Source organism: Saccopteryx leptura, chromosome 8 (genome assembly GCF_036850995.1).
Source record: "Saccopteryx leptura isolate mSacLep1 chromosome 8, mSacLep1_pri_phased_curated, whole genome shotgun sequence".
NCBI lineage: Eukaryota > Metazoa > Chordata > Mammalia > Chiroptera > Emballonuridae > Saccopteryx > Saccopteryx leptura.
In genome coordinates this window covers 58,548,372-58,559,847 of record NC_089510.1, presented here as the reverse complement: position 1 = coordinate 58,559,847, position 11,476 = coordinate 58,548,372, and the positions used below count along the sequence as shown (strand labels likewise).

General features: G+C 47.3%; 1 pseudogene; it reads right to left on the bottom strand.

Moving 5' to 3' along the window:
• Positions 1-228: 228 nt before the first annotated feature.
• Positions 229-10,750, bottom strand: LOC136379835 (large ribosomal subunit protein eL19-like; annotated as a pseudogene).
• Positions 10,751-11,476: the final 726 nt, after the last annotated feature.

Sequence of the window (11,476 nt, the reverse complement as noted above, 5' to 3'; positions counted from 1 at the left end):
GCAAAGAGAAAGGTATGAACAAGCGCACACTGGCTATTAATATTGGTTATCTCAGGAGAGAGGGCCTGGGCCGAGGAGAGGACACGCTGACAAGGCAGGGCACAGCTTGCTTGTAATTCAGCTTCCTTCTAGAGTATCTTTTTTTTTTTTTTAGATGAAGGCTACTTTATTGAATGATTGATCCATGTAATTGCTAGAGGCCACTATGTACAGGTGAGAGGTGAAGCTTTATTTCTCTGTCTCTGCTTCCTTGGACAAAGTTTTGATAATTTCGTCCTTCTGGCCTGAAGCCGCTCTTCACAGTACTTGTGTGCTTCCTTAGTCTTAGACCTGCAGGCCCCAGCCTGATTGGCCAGGAGCTCCTTGTGAGCCTTGTCTGCCTGCAAATTATGGATGTGTGGCCCTGGCCGGTTGGCTCAGTGGTAGAGCGTCGGCCTGGCGTGCAGAAGTCCCAGGTTCGATTCCCAGCCAGGGCACACAGGAGAAGTGCCCATCTGCTTCTCCACCCCTCCCCCTCTCCTTCCTCTCTGTCTCTCTCTTCCCCTCCTGCAGCCAAGGCTCCATTGGAGCAAAGATGGACCGGGCGCTGAGGATGGCTCCTTGGCCTCTGCCCCAGGCGCTAGAGTGGCTCTGGTTGCAACAGAGCGACACCCCGGAGGGGCAGAGCATCGCCCCCTGGTGGGCGTGCCAGGTGGATCCCGGTCGGGTGCATGCAGGAGTCTGTCTGACTGTCTCTCCCCGTTTCCAGCTTCAGAAAAATACAAAAAAATAAAAATAAATAAAAAAATAAAAAATTATGGATGTGTTCCATAGAATCCTCTTGTTTTTGAAGACATCACCCCCTCACTTCCAGGTACAGGCTGATGCATGTGGTAGTCAATATTCTTAGATTCACAATATCTTCCGAGTAGCCAGCGAAGAATTTTCATCCTTTGCATCCAGGTTACATTCTCAGCATTTGAGCATTGGCCCTTCCGCTTACCTATGCCCATATGCCTGCCCTGACTGCAGACCAAGGTGTTTTTCCAGTATTGAGCCTGGGGAATAGACAGTCACAGGCTTCCAGTATTGAGCCCGGGGAATAGACAGTCACAGGCTTCCAGATGATCAGCCCCTCTTTGATCAGTTTCTGAATCTGCTGATGGGAGTCGGCATTGGTGATTTCCTTTGTTTCATTGGGGTTCAACCAGACCTTCTGCAGCCTGAGCACACTCGTGGCTGTAGCCACAGTGGTGAAAGGAAAGAACTCTTCAATAGTCTACCCCTGCATGTGCCAGCCCTCTGTTTCATTTGGTTCAGTGTCTTCATATTCCCACATTATACCATAAAATGCCACATCCAATATTCAATGTCCATCAAGAGCTGTCCCCAGCCTATCATGTCTCCTACTCACCTATGAGTGCAATATGTTTTAGCCAAATTACACTCCACTCTTCTAAACATTATACAGCTTTTCTACCTTCTTATCTTTATTCATCCTCTATCTAGAACCTCCACCTCTCTCCCAGTCTCTCCAACACTGTCTAAAAATCTTGTTTATGCTTCAAGATCCAATTAAAAGCCTGCAGTGATTGTAATACCTCCCAGAAACAAAGTGTTGGGCACCAGGCCTTGGAAGGAAAGAACCACGGTAGGTCCAGGAGCCTCGGTAAGTTTACCATCTTTCTCTCCAGGGCACAGCCTACAGATAGCCCTGCTTTAAACTGTTCATGTATACCTCTGTGGTTCCATTCTGGACAAAGCACTGCAGGGAGAGTAGGAAGAGGTGAAAGGCATGCATTTCTTTTGTAAAATAAGAGTCAGGATACTGAAGTGTGGCAGGAAGTGGAAACTGCCGACCAAACACAGCACATCGTTGGGTAGGGCAGCTTTGGGAAACCAGAGTACACATGGGTGGAAACTTGTCATCTCCAAAAGCGTCTGCGCACGGAGCCCTTGGAAAGACCTCATGGACACGTTATAGTACAGGCAGAGTCTAAGAGGTTTCTGTTGGGTCAAGCAGTTTTGACATATTCAGATATCAGATTGCCTGCGGTGGCAATTTATCGCCCAAGAGGCTTGAGCAAAGCATGATGATTGCTGATAGGAGAAAATCACCAAATGACGGAATAGAAACACAGATTAAACACGGAGAGGACCAGGGACAATCGGACCAGATCAACTTGAGGAGAGTGTCAGCTCCCAGGTCCCTGAATTTCCTGACTTGAGTCTCACTTGCAAGATGATGAACCTGGGCGATTTAAAATGTGTGAGTCTCAAATTTCTCATCTGTGAATGAACATTTTCAATGTTTACATCAACAGGGTGATTCAACCCAGATATTGTATCTATCAGGAGGTAGCCTGAGCTCAGGGGTCCCACTCTGGGCACACGCAGCTCATTTTCTTTTGCCTCATGTCCCTATTTCTTTGTTCAAAATTCTCATCCCAAAGGATAAGTTCAGGGCCTTTTCAGCAAAAGATAAGCTGTCATAGCTCAGAAACAAAGCTCAGACTTGTTGTTTCACCTGCGGAGGGGAGGGGAGGGATCCTTATGTTCCCAGGTTCCCTGCCCGTGGCCTGTGGACACAGGGAAAGCATCTGTGGTGAAAATCAAGAAGCCATAAAGGGCATGGGGGGGGGGTCCAGTCACTGATCCAGGGACCTTATAACCCAGTCACCCGTGGGGAGGACTCGCCGGGGCTCTGAGAGGTCAGCTGAGGGTTGAGCCTACACTGGGAGCCAGGGGTCCTTTTGTCCCACCCCACCCTGAAAGACTAGAAGTCTCTTCCCTTCTCTGGGCCTCAGTTTACATCTTGAGAATGACTGGGTGGGAAAAGACGATATTTCATTGTCACAAGCATTGTCTCCCTCTACCCTGACCTGTCTTATGCTTCTGCTACTAAAATAAAGAGGTGCTACCTCTGTTGAGGACAGGCTGGCTGGGCTCACATCGCGGCTCTAGTCCTGGTTCCAGCAGCCTCGACAACATCGCGGCTCTAGTCCTGGTTCCAGCAGCCCCGACAACATCGCGGCTCTAGTCCTGGTTCCAGCAGCCTCGACAACATCGCGGCTCTAGTCCTGGTTCCAGCAGCCCCGACAAGACGATTCTCCTCAGGAACGTCCTGTGAGAATTAATTCCCACGCCTATGTGAAGCACATTGTTTCCTCTGTGGAGGGAAGGAGCCATTGAGAAAATTACTTCTTCCTTAACCACCTGGTGCTCTGGGAGAGTTTATTCACTTCAAGAGGCAAGCAATTTACTCCTATAGGTTCACCATGAGCCGCACCAGACTCCCGAAGCTTTGAAAAACACCCAAGCTCCCCCCTTGAAGTGGCTGCAATTGCTCAGCATGCTAAACAGAGTCTTCCAGGGTCCTTCAGCTGGTTCCCTGCTGAGCATTTATGAAACACCTTCTGTGTACGGAACCTTGCGTGAGGCATCTGGGAGATATAGAAGACAGATGTGCCAATCCTCCCAAGATTCACAAATAAGCCTGGGAGACAATACAAGTTCCAAACTCGGAGTCAGGAGATCTCCCGTGAGCCCTTGGGCCAGCTCCATTAGCCTCTGTTTCTACAGCTGAAAGACGAGGGGACTTGTCACTCGTCTCAAAGGATCCTTCTCTTAGAGCAGTTCCAATGCATGACGGGAGAGTGAAGACCTACCTGGCCCCTTCCCCCAGTTCCTCACTGTGCCTTGATACCCAGCGTGAGTGCTTTCCCTGCTGTACCTCTGCTTCCTGCACCCGCAATGCCTCCCTCTCCCTCTGTTGCTCCCAACCCCTCTTCCCTGAACTTCCCCTGACTTTGGCAAGATTTTAAGGTCTTTAAGCCTTTGAGTTCTAATTAGAGCTTTGTGTCTTTGGGATCGTTTTAGTTGTTGACTATAAGCAGTAGGGCGAGGCTAGCTCACAGGACAATCCCTAACAACTGGTTCTACCTCCTTCAGTTTACAGATGAGGCTGCTGAAGAGAGGAGAGTGATGTATTCAAGGTGATTCAGGGAGTGAGGGGGTTGGGGGACTCAGGTCTGCTGTTGACCAGGCCAAGACTCTTTATAATTCTTTGTGTAATTACTTTATTCATATATACATTCAACAAACAGTTACTAAGTTCCTGTGTGCCAGCACCTGGACCTCGTACCAGATCTAGAAAGGGGAAAAGGAACTTTAAAGAGTTTACAGTCTGGCAAGTTAGACAGACCTGCAAACATATCATTTTGGGTGATGTTCTGAATGGTACCAGATTCGAGGCTGCCTAGAGCATGTGGGAGCCCTAGGGAGGGGCCACTGATCCTGGTTTGGGGACAGCTTTGAGAGGAGGAGACAGTGGAAGTGGCAGAAGGATGTGTCCTAGTTCGTTGGGAAGGAGATGTGGGGAAGCCCATCCTGGTGAGAAAAGGCAGCAGGAGTAGAGCGTGCTCAGAAGCGCCCCTGAGAGGACTTCGGAGGCTCTGGGTACTGGCGGGGGAAGAGAAGGTATTGGGCAGATAAAATATACTGTGCTCACTTTGTTAAAGATGGCGCTGCCCATGTGGTGAGAAAAGGCAGCAGGAGTAGAGCGTGCTCAGAAGTGCCCCTGAGAGGGCTTCGGAGGCTCTGGGTACTGGCGGGGGAAGAGAAGGTGTTGGGCAGATAACATATACTGTGCTCACTTTGTTAAAGATGGCGCTGCCCACGTGGAAGCCTGTCACCCAGGTGATGATATTGGTTGCCCTTCTTGCTTGGGATGGGTGTGATTATATTAATGTGTGTTGGGGGCGAACTGTGGGCAGGCAGGATCCTTGTAGCCTGGGGCTTTGTTTGGGGACTAAGCCTTTCCCACCCTTTTTGATGTAGGGTGGTGCACTCTCATGAGGAATCCCATTATGCCTCAGATAAGTAACTTTGTATCAGAGACTTCCTTGTTTGTGTATTAGATTAAAGGTTTTTATTTCTACGCTATAAAGTGGGGCAGACTGGGAGCTTGCTCTCTCTCAGTTCCTGAGATTAGCATTAGAAAGGAAAGCAGAGAAGTCCACATGGAGGAGGCCAGGAGAAGCAGCCAAGATGGCGGAGTGCTGAAAGAGAAGCCAGTTAGTGCAGAGTTTATGCAGAGAGAAGGAGATGAGTGAATAAGTCTGGTATGCTAGAAACCTTTGATTCTAGTAAATTTGGATAAGTCAGTAGCTTTGTGAGTGATGAATGAGTGTGTTTTTACTTGCCCACCAGGTGCAAGGTAGGATTAAAGATAATGGCCCACCAGTTTGTGGCTCTGTTGTTTCATTACCGTCTGTCCGAATACAATGTGAACCTGCATGGGCCAGGTGGCTGTGATGGTGGCCGTGGGTACTGGCTTTACAAAAGGGTAAACTTTGAATTAGGCATTGGTGGCAGCCACGTTATGGAACATGCCCCATGTGCTGCAGCCCAAATTGATTCTATTTTCCTCAAGATTCTTCCAGCACAAATGGATTTGCCCTGACAATTCCACCTCCAATTGCATAAACTTTTGTAGCCTTCTTGGGTAGCTTTTCCATGGGCTCTGAGTCTGCCCACACAGTCAGCTCCGAGAAGCTAGAAGCAACATCAGACTGGTCCTTTGCCTCTCCCAGCTGGAGGACCGAGATGGCTGGGCCCACCCTTGTCAGAACTGCAGCTCTCAAGAGGCAAGATGAGATGGATTTTGAGGACTGAGACCCACAGACACAGATAGCCCACAGGGCAGGGTGGGCCATCTGGGAGATTCTAGCAGAAAGTGGCACGAGGAAGTATGAACAGGAGTCCACCCTCAAGGGGTCAGGGGCAGTACATATATAGACACCCAGGCCATCAGCAGGGAGTCTGGGGAAGGGGTGGTTCAGACAGAGGCCAGCTCTGACCAAGGACTCCAAAATCCAGATCTCTCCCCCAGAATTTGACCTTGACTCTTAGATTCACAGTTTGCCCAGCTGCCTTGAATGTCCCATAGACCAGTGGTCCCCAACCTTTTTTGGGCCATGGACCAGTTTAATGTCAGAAAATATTTTCACGGACCGGCCTTTAGAGTGGGACAGATAAATATATCACATGACCAAGACAAGCGTCAAGAGTGAGTCTTAGACGGATGTAACGAAGAGAATCTGGTCATTTTTAAAAAATAAAACATCGTTCAGACTTAAATATAAATAAAACGGAAATAACGTAAGTTATTTATTCTTTCTCTGTGGACTGGTACCAAATGGCCCATGGACCGGTACCGGTCTGTTGGGCAGATAAAATATATTATGCTCACTTTGTTAAAGATGGTGCTGCCCATGTGGAAGCCCATCACCCAGGTGATATTAGTTGCCTTTCCTGCTTGGGATGGGCATGATTATATTAATGTGTGTTGGGGGCGGGCTGTGGGCAGGCAGGATTGTTATAGCCTAAGGCTTAGTTTTAAGACTAAGCTTTTCCCCACATTCTTGACTGATTGCATGATGTGGGGTGGTGCACTCTCATGAGGAACCCCATTATGCCTAAGACAAGTGACTTTGTATTAGAGACCTCCTCGTTTGTATATTGGATTAAAAGTTTTGGTTTCTACACTATAAAGTGGGGCAGACCCGGAGCTTGCTCTCTCTGTTCCTGAGATTAGCATTAGAGAGGAGAGCAGAGAAAGCCATGTGGAGGAACCCAGGAGAAGCAGCCAAGATGGTGGAGTGCTGAGTGAGAAGCCAGTTTGTGCAGAGTTTGTGCAGGGAGAAGGAAGGAGATGGGGAACAGAGGTGAATAAGTCTGTTGCATTAGAAACCTTTGAATCTAGGAAACTCGGATAAAGTCAGTAGCTTTGTGAGCACTGAATGAGTGGGTTTTAGAGCCCAGTGTGTGTTTTTACTTGCCCGCCGGGTGCAATCTAGGATTAAAGATGATGGCCCACCAGTTCTTGGCTCCATTGTTTCATTACTGTCTGTCTCAATCTAATGCGAACCTGCATGTGAATGGCCATGATGGCGGCTCCTGCCATCCAATGTCCAAACAGAATTCACCATCTTTCCCCCACAAGCTGTGGTTCTTCCTGTGGACCTGCCTTAGAGAACAGCACCTAGGGGCTGCCCTAGATTTTGCCCACATCCTATCATTTCTGCTTCTAAAATGTCTGTCAGCTTTCCCCGCCCTCCAGCATCCCTTCTCCAGGATCCTGTGCAAATCTGCATCACCACTCAAGTGGACTGCTAGCCAGCAGATCCTAGGTGGTCTGACAACATATAGTCACTTCCCCTCCCATCTATTTTCATTTGCAGTCAACTTTCCAAAGCGCAAATCACCTACTGACTCAGCAGTACTCCCAGAGCAAAGACAAAATTCCTAAACTTGGCCAGCAGGACCCTCCATGATCTGACCTCTGCTGATCTCTGAGGAGCAGAAGCCCAGATGTCAAGCATCCCGCATCTTTCCTGTGGTTGTCTGCACTTCAAGGCCCACACTGATGCAGTAGTGATGCCCTGTGTAGTGTAAGCCCTGAGCTGGATTTTCTTTATTGTGATGCAAATGTCTGGCTTAAGCTTTGATTGCCAAAGCATCCACTAAAACAAGCAAACAAAAAAAACTCCAATAAACACATTGCCAGCCACAGCACTAAATAAAGAGCCAGGCAGTCACCTTTGAAGTTCCTTTATCTAAAGATATCTGGTTGATATAGATAACTGTTCAGCCACTTTTTTTCCTTATGCTTTAATCCTGCCCATATGTTTTAAATTCACCAATAAAGAGTGAGCCTGGGAAACCCTAGGACCTCACCTTTGACCGTTTTTCTCTCTGACAGATCCTGCCTCAGGTTTATTTGTACAAACAGCAGAGGAGGACAACAGCTCCATGCAGATGGCAGCTCAGGGTCACACCGGTCCTTCCATCCTCACATCAGGAGACAAAGGCCTCTAGTCTGGAGCCTTCATGGGTCCTTGCATCTTTGGGAGCCCAAGCCTGAGCTGGAGCCAGAGCTGGGCCTTGGTTTGTGCCTTGGTCTTGGCCTTTGGCTGGCAGAGCCTGAGACTCTTGGCAATGCAGGCAAGTTCATTGACCTCACCACTGCCATCCTTCAGGATCTTGGGCTTGACCTCCTTGGGCTTACGAGGGCCTTGCTAACCTCAGCTTGTGCCCTCATGCCTTGATGTTGTTGGCTTATATCTTCTTCGGGCCTTTCTTGCTGTGCTTCCTGGCAAAGCTCATGTTCCTTAGAAACTTGGGTCCACCCCTTTAGGAGATTCACATCTTTGTGACCAGGGTTTTTTGATGCCGTTTCTTTGCCATTTGGGGGACTGGTTGTGCATAGTGTGGTTCTTGGACTTTGTCATGTCTGCCCGGGCTGCCTGCCAAGGAACCAGGGTGCTCTCTCCCTCTCCTCACCCACAACCTCACTGGCCCTGGGTGTGGCTCCAGATGTGTTGTATACCCTTCAGGACCGGTGAGTAAAAATCTTATCTCTTTCGAAGTTTCCTGATGTTTATTGCTGCGGGTGTCTTACAATCATAATGAAAACCACAATGGTCAGTCTAGCAACAACACTGGTTCCAGAAAGGGGAAGCTGGGCTCAGGTGAATGTCCCCAGGAATTTCTAGATGACAGCATCACTGCTGATGGACTGAAACTGGCACAAAACAGCCTAAGTCTGCCCTCTGGGCCCTGGGCTTCCAGCTCAAGCCACCTGCCCTAGGAAGTGAAATGGTCTGCTCCTCAGGCAGCCTTAGGCACTCAGGTCAGACTGCTCATGCCCAGGAGGAGAAAGTCTCACTCAGGCCCTTCAGAGTTGCTTCCCAGCTGATGGGTAAATGGTAAGCTGGCCTCTGCTTGAGCAGCACAGAGCATGCTAGGAGGAAGTCACACATTCTGAGTCACTGAAATTAACTCAGCATCCCTAGAAGGGAACATCTCATCTTGATTGATGAAGGGGATAGACTAAATAAAAACTCATAAGCTCTTTCTTTCTCAGGCTACATAATGCCTGGTAAATGCCAGCCATTCTCATGGCTTGGACTAAGCAATAGATATTTATTATACTACCACTGCCTGAAATCGCCACTCTACCACACCCTCCAGCTCTACATTCTGGCCTTTCCCCATCACTTTTGAGGATATGTAAAAGAAAACAGGAGTGTGCTTATAAGTTATATTTCAAAAACCTCAATGCATGGGGAGAAAACCTTCTCTAATGTATACATTGGACATTATGAGAGTACACTTCTTTACCTATCAGAGTTTTGGGTTGCAAATCACAGAAATAGACTCCAGAAACAGAAAATGAGTTTATCCAAAAGATATCAGGATTGCTTCAAGGTTTGTTGAAAGAAAAAAAACAAAAGCAGTAGGTAGAAAAAAGAAAGACGAGGAGGAGGAGGAGGAGGGGGAGGAGGAGGAGGAGGTAGAGAGGAGAAGGAAGAAGAGGAGAAAAGGGAGGAGGAAGAAGAAGAAAGAAACAGCAAGAATCACACTAAAACCATGTCACAGAAGTAGCTCGGGGAAGGTTCTGCTGCCCTCCCCCTGAGCACCAGACAAAACAGGCATCATCTCTGTACCATTGGCATAGGGCATTGTATCCAGGGCATTTGGTGTAGCCACCTCCACAGCCACCAGAAAGAATTACCCTCAGGCACTCTCATTTAGACCCCTTTATAAGGAACATCCACCCCACTGCCCAAGACATCTGAGGGCCATGGCCTAAAGCCACCCTTGAATTCTTCTTCTCCCTCTCCATCTCTCTCATGCCCCACATCCAACCTGAGACTGATTCTAGCTAGCCCCATTTTCCTAAATTGCCCAGATTTCTCAAATCTGCCCCTGCCCTCTCTGCTTTTCCTTAGTTCAAGTCCTCACTGCCTCTTGTCTAGAATATCCTGCCAATCTTCTCTACATCACCCCTACAGCCATATGCCTAAAGCAGAGATGTGACTTCTACTTCCAGCTGTGGTGGATTAGCTTGCAGCAGACCAACCTTCCTGCCAATAACAGCTAGAAACTTAGATAAAGTATATTGTTTCTTTAAAACAACAATTCATTTGAAGTCATTGGAGAACAACCAAGACCAAGAATGTGAAGGGCCAAGGTCTTGGAGAGAAGGGATGTACGGAGAGGTAAGCCTGACATATAGGCCTTCTTGAGGCATTTACACTTTGTAAGTGGCAGTCTGGAATTGGAGAAGCTGAGAAGAACATTCAGCAATTTTATGGGGCCAGAGAGACCAAAACTGGGGTTCAGGGCCTGTGAAGACAGAGGAGTCCCTAGCCTAGCTGCTGATCAGAAATTGAGAGTATCCTCTAGAGCACTGAATAATAATCTATATCAGCAATGTTCATTTTCCATAGTGATGGAAATATTCTATAGCATGCAGCAGACTGATACAATAGCTACTAGACATATGTGGCTATAGAGCCCTTGAAATGTGGCTAGCGCAGCTCAGGAACTGAATTTTTTATTTAACTTTAATTTAAATAGCTACACATGGCTCATAGCTACTCTATATAATGTCTGGCTTTCAATAAAAAATTACCAGGAAAAAAAAATTACCAGGGACATCAGGAGGCAGGATCAAATGACTGAAAACCAAGAGAAAAAAAAAATAGATGTAAAAAAAATATCTAAAGGATATTCAGAAATTGGAGTTATCAGACATGGTCTTTAAATCAAAGAGACCATGACTATGTATTCATTAAGAATAGGTTTGGCTGAAAAATACAAAAAAAAAAAAAAAAAAAAGAATAGGTTTGGCTGAATATTATTAACCCTCACCCCCAAAATAACAATAATTTAAACAACATAAAAGCTTCTTTATTCTCATGAAAGAAAAGATGATAAACACAGTTGGTGGCTCCTCTTCCTACTCTGTCATATTCAGTCCTGGTTTTCATCATCAAGATGCCTTTGTAGTCTAAAAGAGCTGCTGGAACTCCACCTAACGTGTATAAGTTGCAATCCAAAAAAAAAAAAAAGAGAGAGGAAATGCAGGAGGGAAGCGGGGTCTTGCCTGGCTAACGCATCCCCTGTAAGCAGCCTTCCTAGAAGCTCCTCAACACTCTGCTTACACTGTTCCGTCAAAATTTACTAATCTGGCTACCTTTCACTGTGTGGGAAGCTGAGGAATGTAGTCTTTTGTTCTGGAAATGAATAGGCCCAGCTCAACAGCAGAGTTCTGTAAAAAAGAAGGGAGGGGAGAATAGCCAATGGACTAGGTAATGAGACATCTCTGTTATATGTTCCTAATTCAAGACCTTCCCCAACTCCCCACTCCCAGGTCCACACGCCCTTCACAATTCAGCCTCTGCGCCCTACTCCAGTTCTAGTTCCTGCCCCTCTGTCAGATATTCTGTGCTGTAATCACCTCTCGCCACTGACCTCTTCTAAAACGCCCAGATGAAGCCTCCACGCCTTTGTTCATGTTCATTCTTTAGCCTGGACTGTCCTTTCTCTGATAAGTCTGACTCATTTTCAAAGCTTAAAGGTCATCTCTCTGTGCTATCTTTTCCAGCTTAGTCAGAACCAAGATCTCTTGCCGCATAACCTGTAT